Genomic DNA, 16,888 nt, shown 5'->3' on the forward strand with positions numbered 1-16,888 from the left:
AAATCTTCCATAGTCTACAGTACAATTATCTGCAGTTATCTTACATTAAATATATCCTCACCTTTAGATGTTTCCACTCTCATCGCCTTGTCTTGGCATTGTCAGCATTGGATTATAACCGAATTCTGAGTCACTCTTTAAGTTAGTAACTAAGATGTAAGACGTGGAAATTACGTATCCTTATCACTTATCCTATCCATATATCACATTTTTCATAATCAACTAAACAATCCTTTCCACATATCCAAACAGTTTTTGTTGGAATATCTTTCTCGACCTGCATGTTTATTGTAGCAATTATTTGATTGAATATACAGCGATAGGGAGGAAGGCGTTACACTCTGTGGTCATATTGTTCAGCCATCTAGACTTTTTGCAGGCCTATTTCTAAAAAAAACTAAATTACTTACAAACATTTTCTTTATATTTACCAGGCAACACTTTGAAATACTTGATTCTTTAAAATTGTATCTTAATTACTGCGTTTGCCGACCTCTTGTTGTGATCTTTTTGTTGCATTGCTGCTTCTAGCATGAAGAACAATATATCTGCAATGAATTACAAATAAATTTTGCATGTACTTGAGTGTATAGAGCTCCTATATACCATACTCAGAACTCTAAGTTTTAACTCAACTAAACTAAACTCAGAAGTTTTATTTTCAGAGATAAACAATGAAAAAATGTATATATATTCCAGAATTTGTTCAGAAATCGTTTTCTTGTATATTATCAAGTCACAATTATATTTACAACTCCATACAATATATATTATCCTATATAAGGTTCAGTTACTCGAATTTTTTTCACGGTGATATGATATGTATTTTCTAAAGGATTTTTAACTTTAAAAAAAGAGAAGGTTCTGTTCGGCTGTATATTTTTTTAAATATATATATTCTCCGATCTCTGCGTTAATTATGAACCGATTAAAAAAAATTACTCGAAAGAATGCTCGTCCGTGATGGTCCCATTGGAACCAAATCAGGATCTAATGGGGGAAGGGGGGATATCGAGTAAAACTGCATATTTTATTTTAAAACTTTTTTTTTGTGTTGAAAATGCAAGTTTGATTATTTTTTACTTTTTAGTGCGCTCCTTATCCAATTTTTGATGTCGGCTCTATTTTTTTGTTAAAAATATTTTATAAGAAATAATATTAAAAACATTACTTCTAACTGGTAAAACTATTTGGTAAAAATATATTAAAACTTGCATTATGTTGATACCATTTTTGTTCTACAAGGTACATTGTAACACTGTTAACTATACTTTGATTTATTGCAGCTTATACACGGTATAAAAATATACACACAGTAAAGTTAATATTATTACATAACAGCAAAGGAAAGCGCCGTCTGTGCGCTGAATAATAAAATCTCACCCATAGCAACGTATTTGCAACGCAATGAGGTTCAATTCGACTTTTTGGGTGGGTTTACCGGTGATTTCATTAATGCCCAGATATTTCGCAACTCCACTAAAAATCTGATATTAGATCGAATCGCTTTTCTTGGTAGAGCAAGGCATAGATTTTTGTCGCATAAATTAATTTCAAATCAAACGATTAAAATTCATTAATGAATTGTTTATTCTAGACATAATTTGGCCGTGCTTCAAATCTATTTTCGGACCTCATGAACTTCAATGAATAATTTATTTATAAATGATATTTCAAGCCTGGGAGATATTAATAATGTTACAGGCTAATGTTGTCAAACACTTGCATAATTAGGCATGAGAACCATTTACAGGAAAGTGATTATAATCTGAATATTATGAATGTGTTAAATATACATTATTATTATTATTATTATTAATCAAAGTAATACCCATACTATGTAAATTTTTTCTTAATTATAATTACTTATTATATATTAATATAATAATTATTTATTATTTATTAATATTTAAACGTATGCTTCAATCAATATTTATCTCTCTATGTATGTGTTGTTAAATATAGTTTTAATCAATATAAAGTAACCGCTGATGAAATTCTTTTGGGTCTTTCGAAAAACACACGGCAACCAGATACTGCTAAGTCTGGATCATATGGCGAGTGGGATGTAATTTCTTATCCGTTTTATTCCAAATGGTTTATAGGTAGCTACGCAAGATAAAATTGATGGATTTGTGGACAGCCTTAAAGGATGCATCTTTGCAATGGACAATACTTTGAATAAAATACACTGTATTTTTACCAATAAAGCTTCCTTTCCATGGTTTTTGAGAGGTCTAAAAGAAAACATGATATTATCATTGCAAATTATTTCTGTGAAGTATTCTACATGCTTATCAAAAGTGGAAATAAAGTTGCAAAAAGTATAGGACCAGCTCCAGCAATGTGATTTATGATAGAGGGAGTTTGTAGATTTGAAGAAAAATGTGAAATAAACGGTGAAGTTCTACCAGTTTGATTGAATTACTTGATATTCCCACATAGAAAGGAATCCCTGCTAAGGATTTTTTGAAACTTAAAGAAGAGCGATCATGAAAGATGGACGAGGAAGTGAGAATATTTAAATTTTAGGATGTAATTCAACTTTAAGTGAAACAATTAGGGTTGATCGGTGTTTGTGGTCGGATGCCGTTATATTTAAAAATTATATGAAGATAGCAAATAACCTATCAAACAAAATAATTTTAATACTTTACCTAAAATAGCAACAAATGAGGCAAAATCTAACCATGTGCCATTCATCCTTTATAGGAGAGCTCGTTCCTCAGTAAAAATGAATAATTATGAACTCCTTCAACATATAGTGACAACGCGCAAACAGCTTGGGCTTCAACTAAATCAAGTGTATTGGCTTATAGGGCGTAAATCTAAGTTAACCTTATATAACAAGGTTTTGCTGAATAAGTCAATACATAGGCCCATTTGGACCCGTGGTATTGAACTGTGGGATACTACTCAGAAGTCTTTCAGAAGATCCGGAATAAAGAGCTGCAAGTCATCGTTAATGCCCCATATTACAGCGCGATATCGAAGTGTTAGTGCAAAGTACTCTGAAAGACTGTCAATGCATCCCAATGCACTCGCCAAAAAGTTAAATGTGCGTGATGACAGTGAAGAACGTAGGATCAAACGCAAACGACCATACGAACTGATTAATAGACACATAGAGTGAGATATAATAATCTCTAGAATAAGTTGGAATAGGCTTTAGAATAAGTTAGAATAGTATCTAGAATAAGATTTAGATCATAAATTTGTACAGCAGATTACTTACTGAAGCGTTTTTCCACACGTCAGCATAGTTATATTGTATAACGGAAATCATATAATAATACTTATTGCCCACGGGCCGATTGTTGAAGTTCTAAGAGATTAATAAAAGAAAGGAGAGCAGAAATAATTACAAAAAAACTCTAACCATTTTTATTTAGCATCGCTTAAGATTTTGTCCTTGATTTTTATGGAATATATTTTATATGGCTGCGCCGTATATAACTTCTTTAAAGTTTATAAATGTGCATGATACTGCCGGGTGACATTTCGATACAATAAGCCGGCTTCCTCAAGCGTGCATATTTTCAACTTCTTAGCATAAAATATTCAAGAAAAATATATTGATAACGAGAACTTCCACGCTGATATGAATTACAAATTTGTACCACTCTCGTGTTACGAGCATACTCATTTTGTATCTCATTTATCATTACGAAACTTCAGGAGTGTTGTTAAGACTTCAATTAGACATAATCCTTAAAATTTAAATTGAATACTTATAATGTTTGTTTCAAACAAAATAAGTCATTGTATTGTTTTAGCAGTTCGATAGCTGTATTTTTTAAGCTGAGATGTTAATTTTGTAAAAAAATAAGGTAAAGAAACTGATCAATATTTAAAATTTTTATTTCTGTAATTGGCATATCGTTTCATATCGGTTTTTAAAATAATCTAGTTCTAACTTTTTCTCTCATCTAACTCATCTTAAAGAGTATTTTGTAGTTATTCAACATTGTTAACAGAACGTGGTAATTTACTCCAACAGTTTTCAATAATATTCTCAAACAAAAAGTTAATGAAATAATTTGAAACATTGACCAATTCTTATATATTTTCTGTTTATTTTTTTATTATTACATCTTACATTAGATATGCAAACATACATACAATACATACATCTTACATTAAACAAGCAAGGCGAGTACGGCATTAATACACCACTATGTATTTCCTAAATTAAAATAGAACTAAAATTCTTAAGCTAATGTTAAGATAAATACTTATACACTACGCAACTTCGTGTGGTTTGATTCGCTTCAATATTTCTGATTTCCTAGGTGTTATCCAGTAGCTGTATCGCTTCTACATTGCTGTGATTTAGTAATCTTATTTCATATTTTTTTCTTAGGTCTTCGACAAGGTGTGTCGAAAGCTTTTGCCCCATACGCACTTTCAACTGCTGAAATCGTACCTCACAGACAGATATTTTATTGTCAAACAGGGTGACGAATACACTGACCTACACCCAATATATTCGGGTATCCCACAGGGCAGTGTTCTTGGGCCATTGTTATATCTATTGGATACAGCTGAACTACCGACCTCAAGAAATCCCGAGGAACCTCTCCGAGGAAAGAAACCTCCAAATTCATCTTAACAAATTGTGGTTGAAAACGTGGCGTATCAAATCAAATGAGATAAAATCTACCCGTGTGACATTCACCCTTTGTAGAATAGCATTTTAGGGTAAATGATGTGGCTCGGTGAATGGAGGTAAAACGTAATGAAACAGTGGTGTTTACATTAGGTGACCGTTATTTATTGGCAATATAAAAGATGTGAAAATACAATTAGATAAAACGGATGGCAGCGGTGTTACCTGGAGACGAGGCTTGGGCAGCCGACGGTGGCACGTCTAAACCAAACGATGGTTGAGCACTGAAATGAATCGAAATACCCTTCAATATCATCCCAGATAAACGTCTCGGGGTTGCCGCCAGCTATTCGTTATCGGGTTCTATTTGGCGCTGCTGGTACCCCGCCCGTGTTCAACATCTGGGATTATATTTCTGGGTATTTTGTAGACCGTTATTCCACGCTGTAAAATTCGACATACCTCAAGGTCGCTACAGCATGTCCCTCAGTAAAATTGAATAATCATGAACTTCCGCAAGCAGACAACGTTAAATATCTAGGAGTGCATTTCGATCGACGTTTGACATGGAAAAAACATAGAGTGATAAAAGGCAAACAGATTGGGATTAAATTAAACTAAATGTATTGGCGTAAATCTAAATTATCATTAGATAATAAGATTTCGTTGTATAATTCAATACTTAAGCCCATTTATTTAAAGTATTGAACCGTGGGGTACTACTAGCAAATCTAACATAGATATCCTCCAGCGGTTCCAGAATGAAGTGTTGCTAGTCATCGTCGATGCCCCATTTTACGTGTCCAACAAACTGATACAGCGTGATATCCCATATATAGAATGCATAACGACTGTGATTCGGAGTGTTAGTGCGAAGTACTCTGAAAGACTATTAGTGCATCCCAATGCACTCGCCAAACAGTTAAATGTGCGCGATGAGAGTGAAGTGCGTAGGCTCGAACACAAACTGCCATACGAATTGATTAATAGACACATAGAGTGAGGTTCAATATTCTCTAGCATAAGCTAGAATAGTTTTTAGAATAAGTTAGGATAGACTTTAAAATAAGTTAGAATAGTATCTAGAATAAGATTTAGATTATAAGCTATACAGTAGATCACTTACTGAAGTGATCTACGTACAACTATCCTGACATGTTAGGTATATTATATAACTGAAATCATATAATAATATTTATTGTCGACGGTCAAATTGTTGACATTCGAGGAGATTAATTAAAAAAAGTCATATTTTAAGCCAAAATCCTGTATAGATTCATGAATCCATTTGATTTCAAGGTCACCGTGCAGCTTCATTGAATAGGTAGCGATAAGCATTGGTAATTAATCGTAGAACTTTGTTCTGGGGGGCATTGGATTACTAGTTGGTTTGATGTTTTAGTGCCACCACATATTTGCACCACATAGGTCAAAAATTGACTTTATAATTGACTGATAACCCAAGTCAAGTTGTGAGTATCTTCTGGTTGGCCAGTACAGTTGCTTGATTTTGAGCCCGATCTGCTCTGTTTTTGTCTAACATGGTGTATTTTACTTAGTTGTGCTATAGTTTTGTCGCGTCGTTCGAGATGCAACTCTATTGTTTACTTATGAGTCCTTTTAAAGAACCTATAACTGAATAATCGCAGTCTATTTCCAACGTTTACATGAATGGTACAATATAGAAATCAAACAGTAGTGTGCTAAAGTTTTGTCGTGTCGTTCAAGATGCAACTCTATTGTTTATTTATGAGTCCGTTTAAAGAACCTGATCGAGATGCAACTCTATTGTTTATTTATGAGTCCGTTTAAAGAACCTATAACTGAATAATTGCAGTCGATTTGTAACGTTTACATGAATGGTACAATATAGAAGTCAAACATTTATTTTTATTAAGAATTGTAATGAAAAATGTGTAGTGTGCTATAGTTTTGTCGCGTCGTTCAAGATGCAACTCTATTGTTTATTTATGAGTCCGTTTAAAGAACCTATAACTGAATAATCGCAGTCTATTTGTAACGTTTACATGAATGGTACAATATAGAAGTCAAACATTTATTTTTATTAAGAATTGTAACGAAAAATGCGTAGTGTGCTAAAGTTTTGTCGCGTCGTTCAAGATGCAACTCTATTGTTTATTTATGAGTCCGTTTAAAGAACCTATAACTGAATAATTGCAGTCGATTTGTAACGTTTACATGAATGGTACAATATAGAAGTCAAACATTTATTTTTATTAAGAATTGTAATGAAAAATGTGTAGTGTGCTATAGTTTTGTCGCGTCGTTCAAGATGCAACTCTATTGTTTATTTATGAGTCCGTTTAAAGAACCTATAACTGAATAATTGCAGTCGATTTGTAACGTTTACATGAATGGTACAATATAGAAGTCAAACATTTATTTTTATTAAGAATTGTAATGAAAAATGTGTAGTGTGCTATAGTTTTGTCGCGTCGTTCAAGATGCAACTCTATTGTTTATTTATGAGTCCGTTTAAAGAACCTATAAGTGAATAATCGCAGTCTATTTGTAACGTTTACATGAATGGTACAATATAGAAGTCAAACATTTCTTTTTATTAAGAATTGTAATGAAAAATGTGTAGTGTGCTAAAGTTTTGTCGCGGAATGCATCGTGTGAAATGTACATGAAAAGAGAAGCGAAATGATTCTTTCCCTAAACTTTTGTTAGTGAACGCGCGTTATTTCTTATCTAGAGCGCGTTATACTTGTAATGTTCTACAAAAACGAGGTGTAATTTTTAAACCAGAGTCTCATTTAACTTTCTGCAGCTGAATTCTAACATTGGGATAGGACCGTGACGAGACATAATCGAGATCATCGAGTCGTACTCGGCCGCCAGCATAAAAACAACGGGCCGACAGGAAATTTTGGATGCTGATAAAACGGCACAATAACGATAAGGCCTCAGACGCAGACATACAGACCCAGTAAACAAGCGCTACACTCGATTCTCGTCACTATTTCTGGCTGCTTTTTCGCGTTCTCTTTCTTTGTCGTTCGCGGTGCATTCCGACCAGACGAACCGGACGATCGACGAGTGGCGACGTTGCCAGCTCTCCTAGATGAAAATAGAAACGGTGCATTCGTTGTCGATTGACGTTGGGGGAGTTTCGAGTGTGCAGCGACTGTAAATATCATATCTTTAAAGAGAATTAATGCGTTCGTATTTTGTCATAGTCACTTAGCATACAATATATATGCTTTTAATTTATAATACTCATAATAATAATAAGGAATAATTAAATGAACGTATCAGAAATCGATTTAGTAAATTTTTAATAAACTTTTCTGTAACTGCCACATGAGAAATTTACTGTTAAGCAAGTAAAACAAACAATAGTTAAACAAATCAATACTAAAAAAAGTTCCTGGTTTTGACATAATTACTGTAAGAATCTTAAAAAGCTGCCAGGAAAGTCCATCAAATTAATAGTACTTGGAAAGTGGTTCAAATGATTATGATTCTTAAACCGGGAAAAAATCAGAAGACGTCTCCTCTCATAGTCCTATAAGCCGGTTTCCTGTGATCTTTTGAAAAACTATACATTAAGGAACTCAATATAATCACAAAAAAGAGAAATATTATTCCAGACCATCAATATGGCTTCCTTAATAAACACGAAACAACAGAACAAATACATAGATTAGTGAACCAAATTAACCAAAACTTAAATTATAAAAATATTGCTCCGTTGCATTTCTCGATATGTCTCAAGCTTTCGACAAGGTGTGGCACACTGGACTGCAGGTTAAATTGAAAAAGCTTTTGTCCGTACGCACTTTCAACTAGTGAAATCATACCTCACAGACAGACATTTTATTGTGAAACAGGGTGACGAATACATTGACCTACATTCAATATATTCACGTGTTCCGCAGGGCAATGATCTTGGTCCATTGTTATATCTATTGTATACAGCTGACCTACCGACCTCAAGAAACACTACTGTTGCAACATTTGCTGACAATACGGCGGTTTTATCATCACACGAGGATCCACTATCAGCCACAAGAAACCCCCAACTTCATCTTAACAAAGTCGAATTATTAGTTTCCTTTTTAGTTGGGGTTTCCTTTGCAGAAGTAAAGGAACAAAAGTATGAATAAAATGACCTTCTGGAACCGCTATTTTCAATAGTCAAAAATTTTCATTGAGAAAAAGAATATCGCTGGATTTTTATATGTATTAGAATGTTCTATGATATTCAATTCGTTGGATAGGTTTATAGATGACTCTTTTGCCAACATTGTATAACGCAGTGCATTGAAAGCAGTATTTTAAAATATTATAAATTAGTTGGGTTCAGAGAAATGCTTATGTTAAAAGTAAAATATATGTGTCTTATATTCGTTGAACGTAAGCTGATTAAGAATCCTTACAATTTAGGTTAGAAAAAAGCAAAAGGGTTTTCTTTCCCATTGGTTCTGTCTTTAAGTAATGTAATAGGATAAAAATAAACAGTGAAATTTCTCGTTGAGATGCTATAATAAGACGTATTATTTAAAAATAAAGAATTCGCATTCTAATCTGTTTCCCACAAAACACTGATTGATATTGCCACCTCAAACAACAACAATAATATACTTACTACAACAGTTGATAAAACAGAGGCACACAAAAAGTTTGGGCTATACGACGGATGTTTCAAATATTGATAATGTCGAGGATATGTAAAAACCAGATGTGGTGTAGGTTTGTGATGGAAGCTTCACTTTTTGACCTACTTTTTGTTATGTAATCACTAATTATATTAATAAATTAATTTATATTGTAAATGTATATTCTAAACCTTTAATAATAAACAATATATAGTACAATATACTGACATCCTCTATGTGGTACTTAATCAATATTTGTCGAAATCCTGACTTTTTATTTTAATTAAAAAAATGGTTTGAAATCAAGTCAGCGAACCATAGAACCGTGTATCAAGAACGAAAGCTTAGAAAATTTAAAAAATTCGCCACAAATGTGGCAATAAACGCATTTTACTAAATCTATTAAAGATATTTCATTGCATGATATATAATCCAATCTTGTCATCATGTCTAGCTCATTTATCATTTAATATTGAACCAAAATTGATAATGAACGATGAAGATATGAAGTAATATTTAATTGTAACAGCTCAGTTGAAAAGTCTCCGGCCTGACACATAGATGGCGCTACTAGAATTAAATCCATATGATCCCTAACCCTCAAAAGATGCGTGTATAAATTTGACAGCTGTCGGATCATTGGTCTGTAAATTATAGTATTTTGAGTTAAGCAACTTTTGTGACAAAGTGAAAAGGAAAGTTGAAAAAGTTTTTGAAGGGAAAATACAGTTAAAGCAAAAACTTGGCTTGATGCCGAGAAAATACCTTGAAAAAAGGAAGGACGATCAACAGCGACTATTACATAGCGTTATTGGAGCGTTTGAAGGATGAAATCGCCGAAAATCGGCCGCATTTGAAGAAAAAGGAAGTGCTGCTTCACCAAGACAATTCATCGTGTCAAAAGTCCATGAATTGGTCTTTAAATTGATTCCACATCGACCGTATCCTCCAGATCTGGCCCCCAGCGACTATTTCCGGTTCTCAGGTCTCAAAAGAATGCTCGCTGGGAAGAAATTTTCGTCGAATGAAGAGGTGATCGACGAAACTGATGCCTATTTTGATGCCAAAAAGGACAAATAGTACTACAGAAATGGTATCGAAAAGTTGGAGGGTCGCTATAATCAGTGTATCACCCTTGAAGGGAATTATGTTGAATGAAAAAAACTAATTTTGCCAAAAAAATGTGTTTTATTATGCTAGTCCGGGGACTTTGGAGAACTTATTTTGGATTTTAACAATTTCTGTTTACACACTAAAAACATTTTAAATTGTAAGACGGGTCTGATAATGGTTAAGTAACGTTAATTAAACATTCGTAACAAGGAGGTATTGTTAAACCAATATATGCTTAATCTCGCAGTTTGAAAAGGTCTGTCTTGTTTCACTATTGAATTCAATGAAGTGTTTTAAAACCCAAATATCTGGTAAAATTTTATATTCAGAGGAATATATATTGACCAATAATTCGTATAAAGGTTTAAAAAATTGTTGGCATTTGGCGAGACATCACTGGTTTGCAATTATAGCTTTATATACTATTGATAGTGGATTTTCAGGTCTTTCAGACTTGGAGAAACTTAAAAGTTAATATTTATATATGTATCCTAATATATTTATATTCTCAATACAAATTAATAATTAATAATTAATTAATTAATAATAAAAATTAATATAAATTAATAACGCAATACACCAAAAAAAAATACAAGCATCAAATTATTATCAACTCTATTTTGTATTATTACAGACTGTTATAATTTATAAATAGGTTGTATTACTATGTATAAATAACATAAGTTATGAGAGCGTCATGTATTTATCAACAATATAACTAAATAAACTAGGCATTATTTTAATATACATAATTAAATCTTAGTGCTTAAATCTCAGATTATCGTTGGGTGCCTTCCGATCATCATCAGCAATAAGTTTGTGACCCTGAAGTTTTCGGTAAGATTGATTGCACTATCTTTCTCCACCTGTCTGGTCTGTTCATGGATTCATTATTCTACCCCCGACTGCCACCCCTCCATCCGTGTACCCAGAACTTCCTCCACTATGTCTGACTCGCTCTCCGAAACTGGATTTATCTCCCTTTAACATGTCAATCGAAAATTCCTCGGCCTACCATAGTAAAACACATTTTTTTCGCAAAATTAGTTTTTTTTTTATTCAACATAAATCGCTTCAAGGGTGATGCACTGATTACAGCGACCCTCCAACTTTTCGATACCATTTTTGTAGTACGATTTGTCCTTTGCTTCAAAATAGGCCTCAGTTTCGGCGATCACCTCTTCATTCGACGAAAATTTCTTCCCAACGAGCATTCTCTTGAGATCTGAGAACAGGGAATAGTCGCTGGGGGCCAGATATGAAGAATACGGTTTATGAGAAAGCAATTCGAAGCCCAATTCAATGACTTTTACCATCGCTTTCACTGAGTTGTGACAATATTCCATCCAAAAATGCAGACGCCATAATCATGCCAGCCGACTGTTGCGTTTTCCCACGCTTTAGAGGGGGTTTATCGTGTGCAGTCCACTCGGATGACTGTCGATTGGACTTCGGAGTGAAATGGTAGAACCATGTTTCATCCATTGTCACATATCGACGCAAAAACTCGGGTTTGTTACGCTTGATCCTCTTCAAACACTGCTCCGAATCATCAACTCGTCGTTGTTTTCGGTCAAAGTGAGCTCTCACGGCACCCACTTTGCAGGGAGCTTTCTCATACCAAAATATTCGTGAATGATATGATGTACACGTTTAGTTGATATCTTTAGAGTGTCTGCTATTTAATTCATTTTCAGTTTACGGTCGTTCAAAATCAATAATAAAAGTTGCTTCACTCAAAATGCTATAATTCACAAACTAATGATCCGACAGCTGTCAAATTTGTACAAGAATTCTTTGATAGCTAGAGCTAACTAAAAACTTCCCAAATCTCCCCCCTGGACTTAGACAGCTTCTTTTATAGATTCTTCCCTCTGTCTATATTCGAAAAGGGAGCCTCTCTTTTAAAGAGCAACATTTTTTGAGTTACTCTCCCTCTACTGTGCTCCCGACAGGCACATTTATACTAGTGTCTCCAAATCAAGTATAAGACTAGGTTGCGCCTTTGTCTGTAATGGGCAAACTTGCCTTTTCAGGCTCGCTGAACAGTGGCGATACTCACCAATCAATTATGCGCTACACACCAGGCCCTAAAATGTGTGTCTACCCAACCAAACAGAAAATGGCTCATTCTCTCAGACTCATACTGAATTGCTTCTTTGAACGGAAATACAGTCATTCCCTTATCTCCAAATCTCTGAGTTTCTTGCCATCACTCTTGCTGGCTGGTCATTTGCTGACGCTAGTGTGTATCCTCTCTCATGTTGGGATACTTGGGAATGAACAGGCACTCTCAACTCCCTGTCGAGAATATATGTATCCACAATAACCTCTATACTATCACCAGAACCTTTACCGGAGCTGCAGTACAAAGATGCTGGGACTCGGAGGATAGATTGAACAAACTTTTCATATAAAAAGTGACTTTTTCAGTTTCCTTCCTGTTCCTCCTACCCGTTCCCACCCAGTGAAACTTATTCGTCCTGTTCCTGTCTTCCTGAACGTTCACAGTTCGCTGTTGACGTTCATTTTATCTATACCAACAATTTTATCTATACACACTTTGTTTTTCATATATTTTATTTAATTTATCATAATTTTTTTTATTTATACTCAGACATTTTGTTTCTCCAGGTCCTTTGTATGGAATGTCCTGTTTTAAACCCGAAGTATAATTATATAGTCGCGAAATGACGATAAAATCGACGAAATAAACGAGCGACGAATTAACTCTTAGACCCAACAATTTTGGGTACAATAGGTGCAACATTCGATGGAACACAAACTAATTTGAAAGCACAAGACGCTATTGATTGGTGTGAATAGTACTTGCCTCCTGAAACAGCAAGTTTGTGTTCAGAAATCGATCAAGAAAGTGTCAGACTCGGTATTTTGCGATGAAGGAAGAATTTCGGATTGTCTTATTTTAATATTATTGTCTTAATTTTGAATTTGGATGAATTTTGCCCTGGATCATCGGACTGAATTTATATATTTCCTTGGCATGTTTATGTTAATATGTTTTGCACCAATTTCAACAAAATTACTGTGAAATTCACTGTTACAATAATATCACGAACATAACATTTGTATTTTGACCATGTGAACGGTGGTCGAATATTGAAAAACGATTTTCCTACAAATAAAAAATTATGGTTTTTGAATTAAACAGCTAAAAGTACTTTGAGCTCCAAAACAGTTTACTTTTTGGGCAGAGTTATTATTGTAACCTTTTGGAATAAGTGGATGCAATAGCTCGGGAATAAATATAAAAGAAAATAATTGTCCATCAGATAGCACAGCTGCTCATACTGTATAGATAGTACGAATTGTCTCAGCAGTCAGCCAATTTGACATATTTATTTAAAGTCTCTTGTGGAACACTACTTATATAAGAGACAAAAACTGTAATATAAACGAAAAATTTGTATATTTGTCAATTCAAACAGACAAGAGAAAGAGAAAATTACAGATTATTTTTCTTATAACTAAAGAAATAATTATCACTGTATCTATATAAAAACATCAAAAATATATAAAAAAAAGACCATAAAAGTACAAAATTATAAAAAATTAAAAAATTTGATTTATAAAAATATACAAGTATAAACATATATAATAAAGAAGTATAAAGACTATAAAACATAAGAATATAAAAATATAAAAATATGTGGAAACAAAAGAAAACGAAACATATAAGATACAAACAATATACATAAGAGTGAATATTAATATAAATATTGTTATACATAATAATATTTTATATATAGTTACAACTAAAAGGTTCACCAGCCGATCCAGGTTCTTTAGCTCAAGGCACTGTTCCATCGTATTTTCCAAATTTAAAAAAAAATATCGATATATCGGCCAAAAAAATATCGATATTTTTAGGAAAAAATAAAAATATATTGGTCCAAAAGATATTTAAAAGTTCCTTTAAAATTAAGTACCATTTTTTAAATGTTTATTATAAATAATTAGGTTTTTTTACAATGTTTAAGAAAGATATTTAATTTTTTTTTTGAAAATATATGGAAAAATATCGGTATAACAAAGATATCGATATTTTTTCGACAAACCTAATTTATACTATCTGATACTAGATAAAGGATATACGCTCAATGAAATCATTTTAGTACATTATCTCCCATGTCACCGCGGCGCATCATATTTCTGTAAACTAGTAATTTTATGAGTGGCACCAAAGACAACTGGATACCTATCGGCGGCGGCGACGGTGACGAGCATATCCCGAACGTGCAGACTAAACTAACAGCCTATGAGTAAGTGGCAACGTCGCAGAGCCCATCTCGATCAACCGCAGAGCGGCTGTCCTTGAAACCATATGTACACATGCATCGAGGGCATTTCTATATCTCGTTGCACGAGCTGCAGCCGCAACAGCATCGGCTTATTCTAACCTTCTCGTCATCGACGTCGAAGGCGTCGACTCCGCGCCATCCCAGGGTCAAAGCTGCGCGCCGTTGAGACCTCCGAGCCAGTTGCCGCGTAATCAGCCCTGATAACGGGTGCATCAGGAGTTCCCGCCGCGTTCGGTGACGGTATCGACGCATAATCTGACCTGGTGAAAATACTGTAGTGTATCGGATCTATTAAAAACATTGTTTGGTTTATTTTTTTCTTTGGTTATTAATTGTGTCTCCAGAGGATTAACGAAGCAGATACAGCAGGTACTTTTTTTACAATATTTTAAAAAATAAGTATATACAAAATAATTTACAATAAATTATTTATTATAAAAATACTCTAGCTAAAATTTGCTTATCTATATAAACTAGTAATCGCTCAGTATCTATTAAGTTAGTTATGTTATTATTATAGTTAATGATATTAGTTACTTTTATAAAAGAACCAAGTAAAATAACAATATGAAGTTGACATATTTTCGATCCCAACACTGACAATGGCGTTGGTGATTAGGTGTATTCAATATTTTTATAAAATAACTTCTTTTCTTAATCAAAATATAAAGTTATTTTTATATCTAATCCCCATAGTTAACAAAATATCCATAATTTCAAAATACTATAGGAAAATATGACAAAGTACACATAGTAGACAAAGTAGACATAATTGCCTCCAGAGGATTAACGAACCAGATACAGCAGGTGCTTTTTTTACAGTATTTTAAAAAATAAGTATATACAAAATAATTTACATCACATTATTTATTATAAAAATACTCTAGCTAAAGTTTTCTTATCTATATAAACTAATAATCGCTCTGTATCTATTAAGTTAGTTATGTTATTATTATAGTTAATGACATTAGTTACTTTTATAAAAGAACCATGTAAAACAACAATATGAAGTTGACATATTTTCGATCCCAACAGTGACAATGGCGTTGGTGATTAGGTGTATTCAATATTTTTATAAAATAACTTCTTTTCTTAATCAAAATATAAAGTTATTTTTATATCTAATCCCCATACTTAACAAAATATCCATAATTTCAAAATACTATAGGAAAATATGACAAAGTACGATAGTCAAGATTATTTTTAATACAGTAAGGACTTCAGAACATCAAATATAAGTATATAGAACATAATTGTCTCCAGAGGATTAATGAAGCAGATACAGCAGGTACTTTTTTTACAGTATTTTAAAAAATAAGTATATACAAAATTATTTTCATCACATTATTTATTATAAAAATACTCAAGCTAGTTTTCTTTTCTATATAAACTAATAATCGCTCTGTATCTATTAAGTTAGTTATGTTATTATTATAGTTAATGACATCAATTGCTTTTATAAAAGAATCAAGTAAAATATTAATATTATGTTGACATATTTTCGATCCCAAACACGGACAATGGCGTTGGTGATTAAAAGTATTCAATATTTTAATAAAATAAGTTCTTTTCTTAATGAAGATATAAGGTTACTTTTATATCTAATCCCCATAATTAACAAAATATCCATAATTTCATAAGGACTTAAGGACAGTCACACTAAACAATGGTATATTATTAGTTTTTAAACATATTTCAAACTAGGTTATCAAGTAAATAACTAAAATAAGAATTGATAAAGTCATATTGTGTTTTTATAATCTTGAAATATATAAAAAATTAAACACTTACTAAATTAATGTGAAAAATGCATAGTTGTAACATCAATCATGGACCATCAATTATAAATTATGTGGTTAGTTCTTTAATTTTTCTGTATATTTTCAATAACTCATTTGAGTAACCTATTAAAAATCTTCATATTTCTCATCTAAGATTTACGTTCAAAACGATTATACTATGGCCATACCATTTAATAAAAGAGCAAGTTACGCTATAATCAAACAAAACTAGTTTTTAGCTTTCATGACCAATTTTTCAACAGTTTTTCAAGTTATTTCCTGTAAGCAAATTTGTTCATTTCCAGGTACCTTATTTCAAGTTTATTTTTAGTTTTCGTTACTATTTTACGTCCAACTTTATTTCATATTTGTATTGTTTCATGCGAACAAATTCACTTGCAAAAGGGCAATCAAAACAATTTTAATTTTCTCTGTAGT

At 32.7% G+C, this 16,888-nt stretch overlaps 1 protein-coding gene across 3 annotated transcripts in view; it reads left to right on the forward strand.

Moving 5' to 3' along the window:
• EcR (Ecdysone receptor) overlaps positions 1-16,888 on the forward strand; it is a 604,745-nt gene that overhangs the window by 178,099 nt on the left and 409,758 nt on the right. Inside the window, exon 1 of one of the 3 annotated variants that reach the window (XM_076409506.1) lies at positions 14,720-15,038. The exons of the other annotated variants lie outside the window; for them this stretch is intronic. The gene's annotated coding sequence lies outside the window, so the exon portion shown is untranslated. Of the gene's footprint in view, positions 1-14,719; positions 15,039-16,888 lie in introns of those variants that run through there. 3 annotated transcript variants of the gene reach the window in all.

Source organism: Rhynchophorus ferrugineus, unplaced genomic scaffold (genome assembly GCF_030347505.1).
Source record: "Rhynchophorus ferrugineus isolate W39M unplaced genomic scaffold, kcgeb_rfMv2 rfM7, whole genome shotgun sequence".
Taxonomy (NCBI): domain Eukaryota; kingdom Metazoa; phylum Arthropoda; class Insecta; order Coleoptera; family Curculionidae; genus Rhynchophorus; species Rhynchophorus ferrugineus.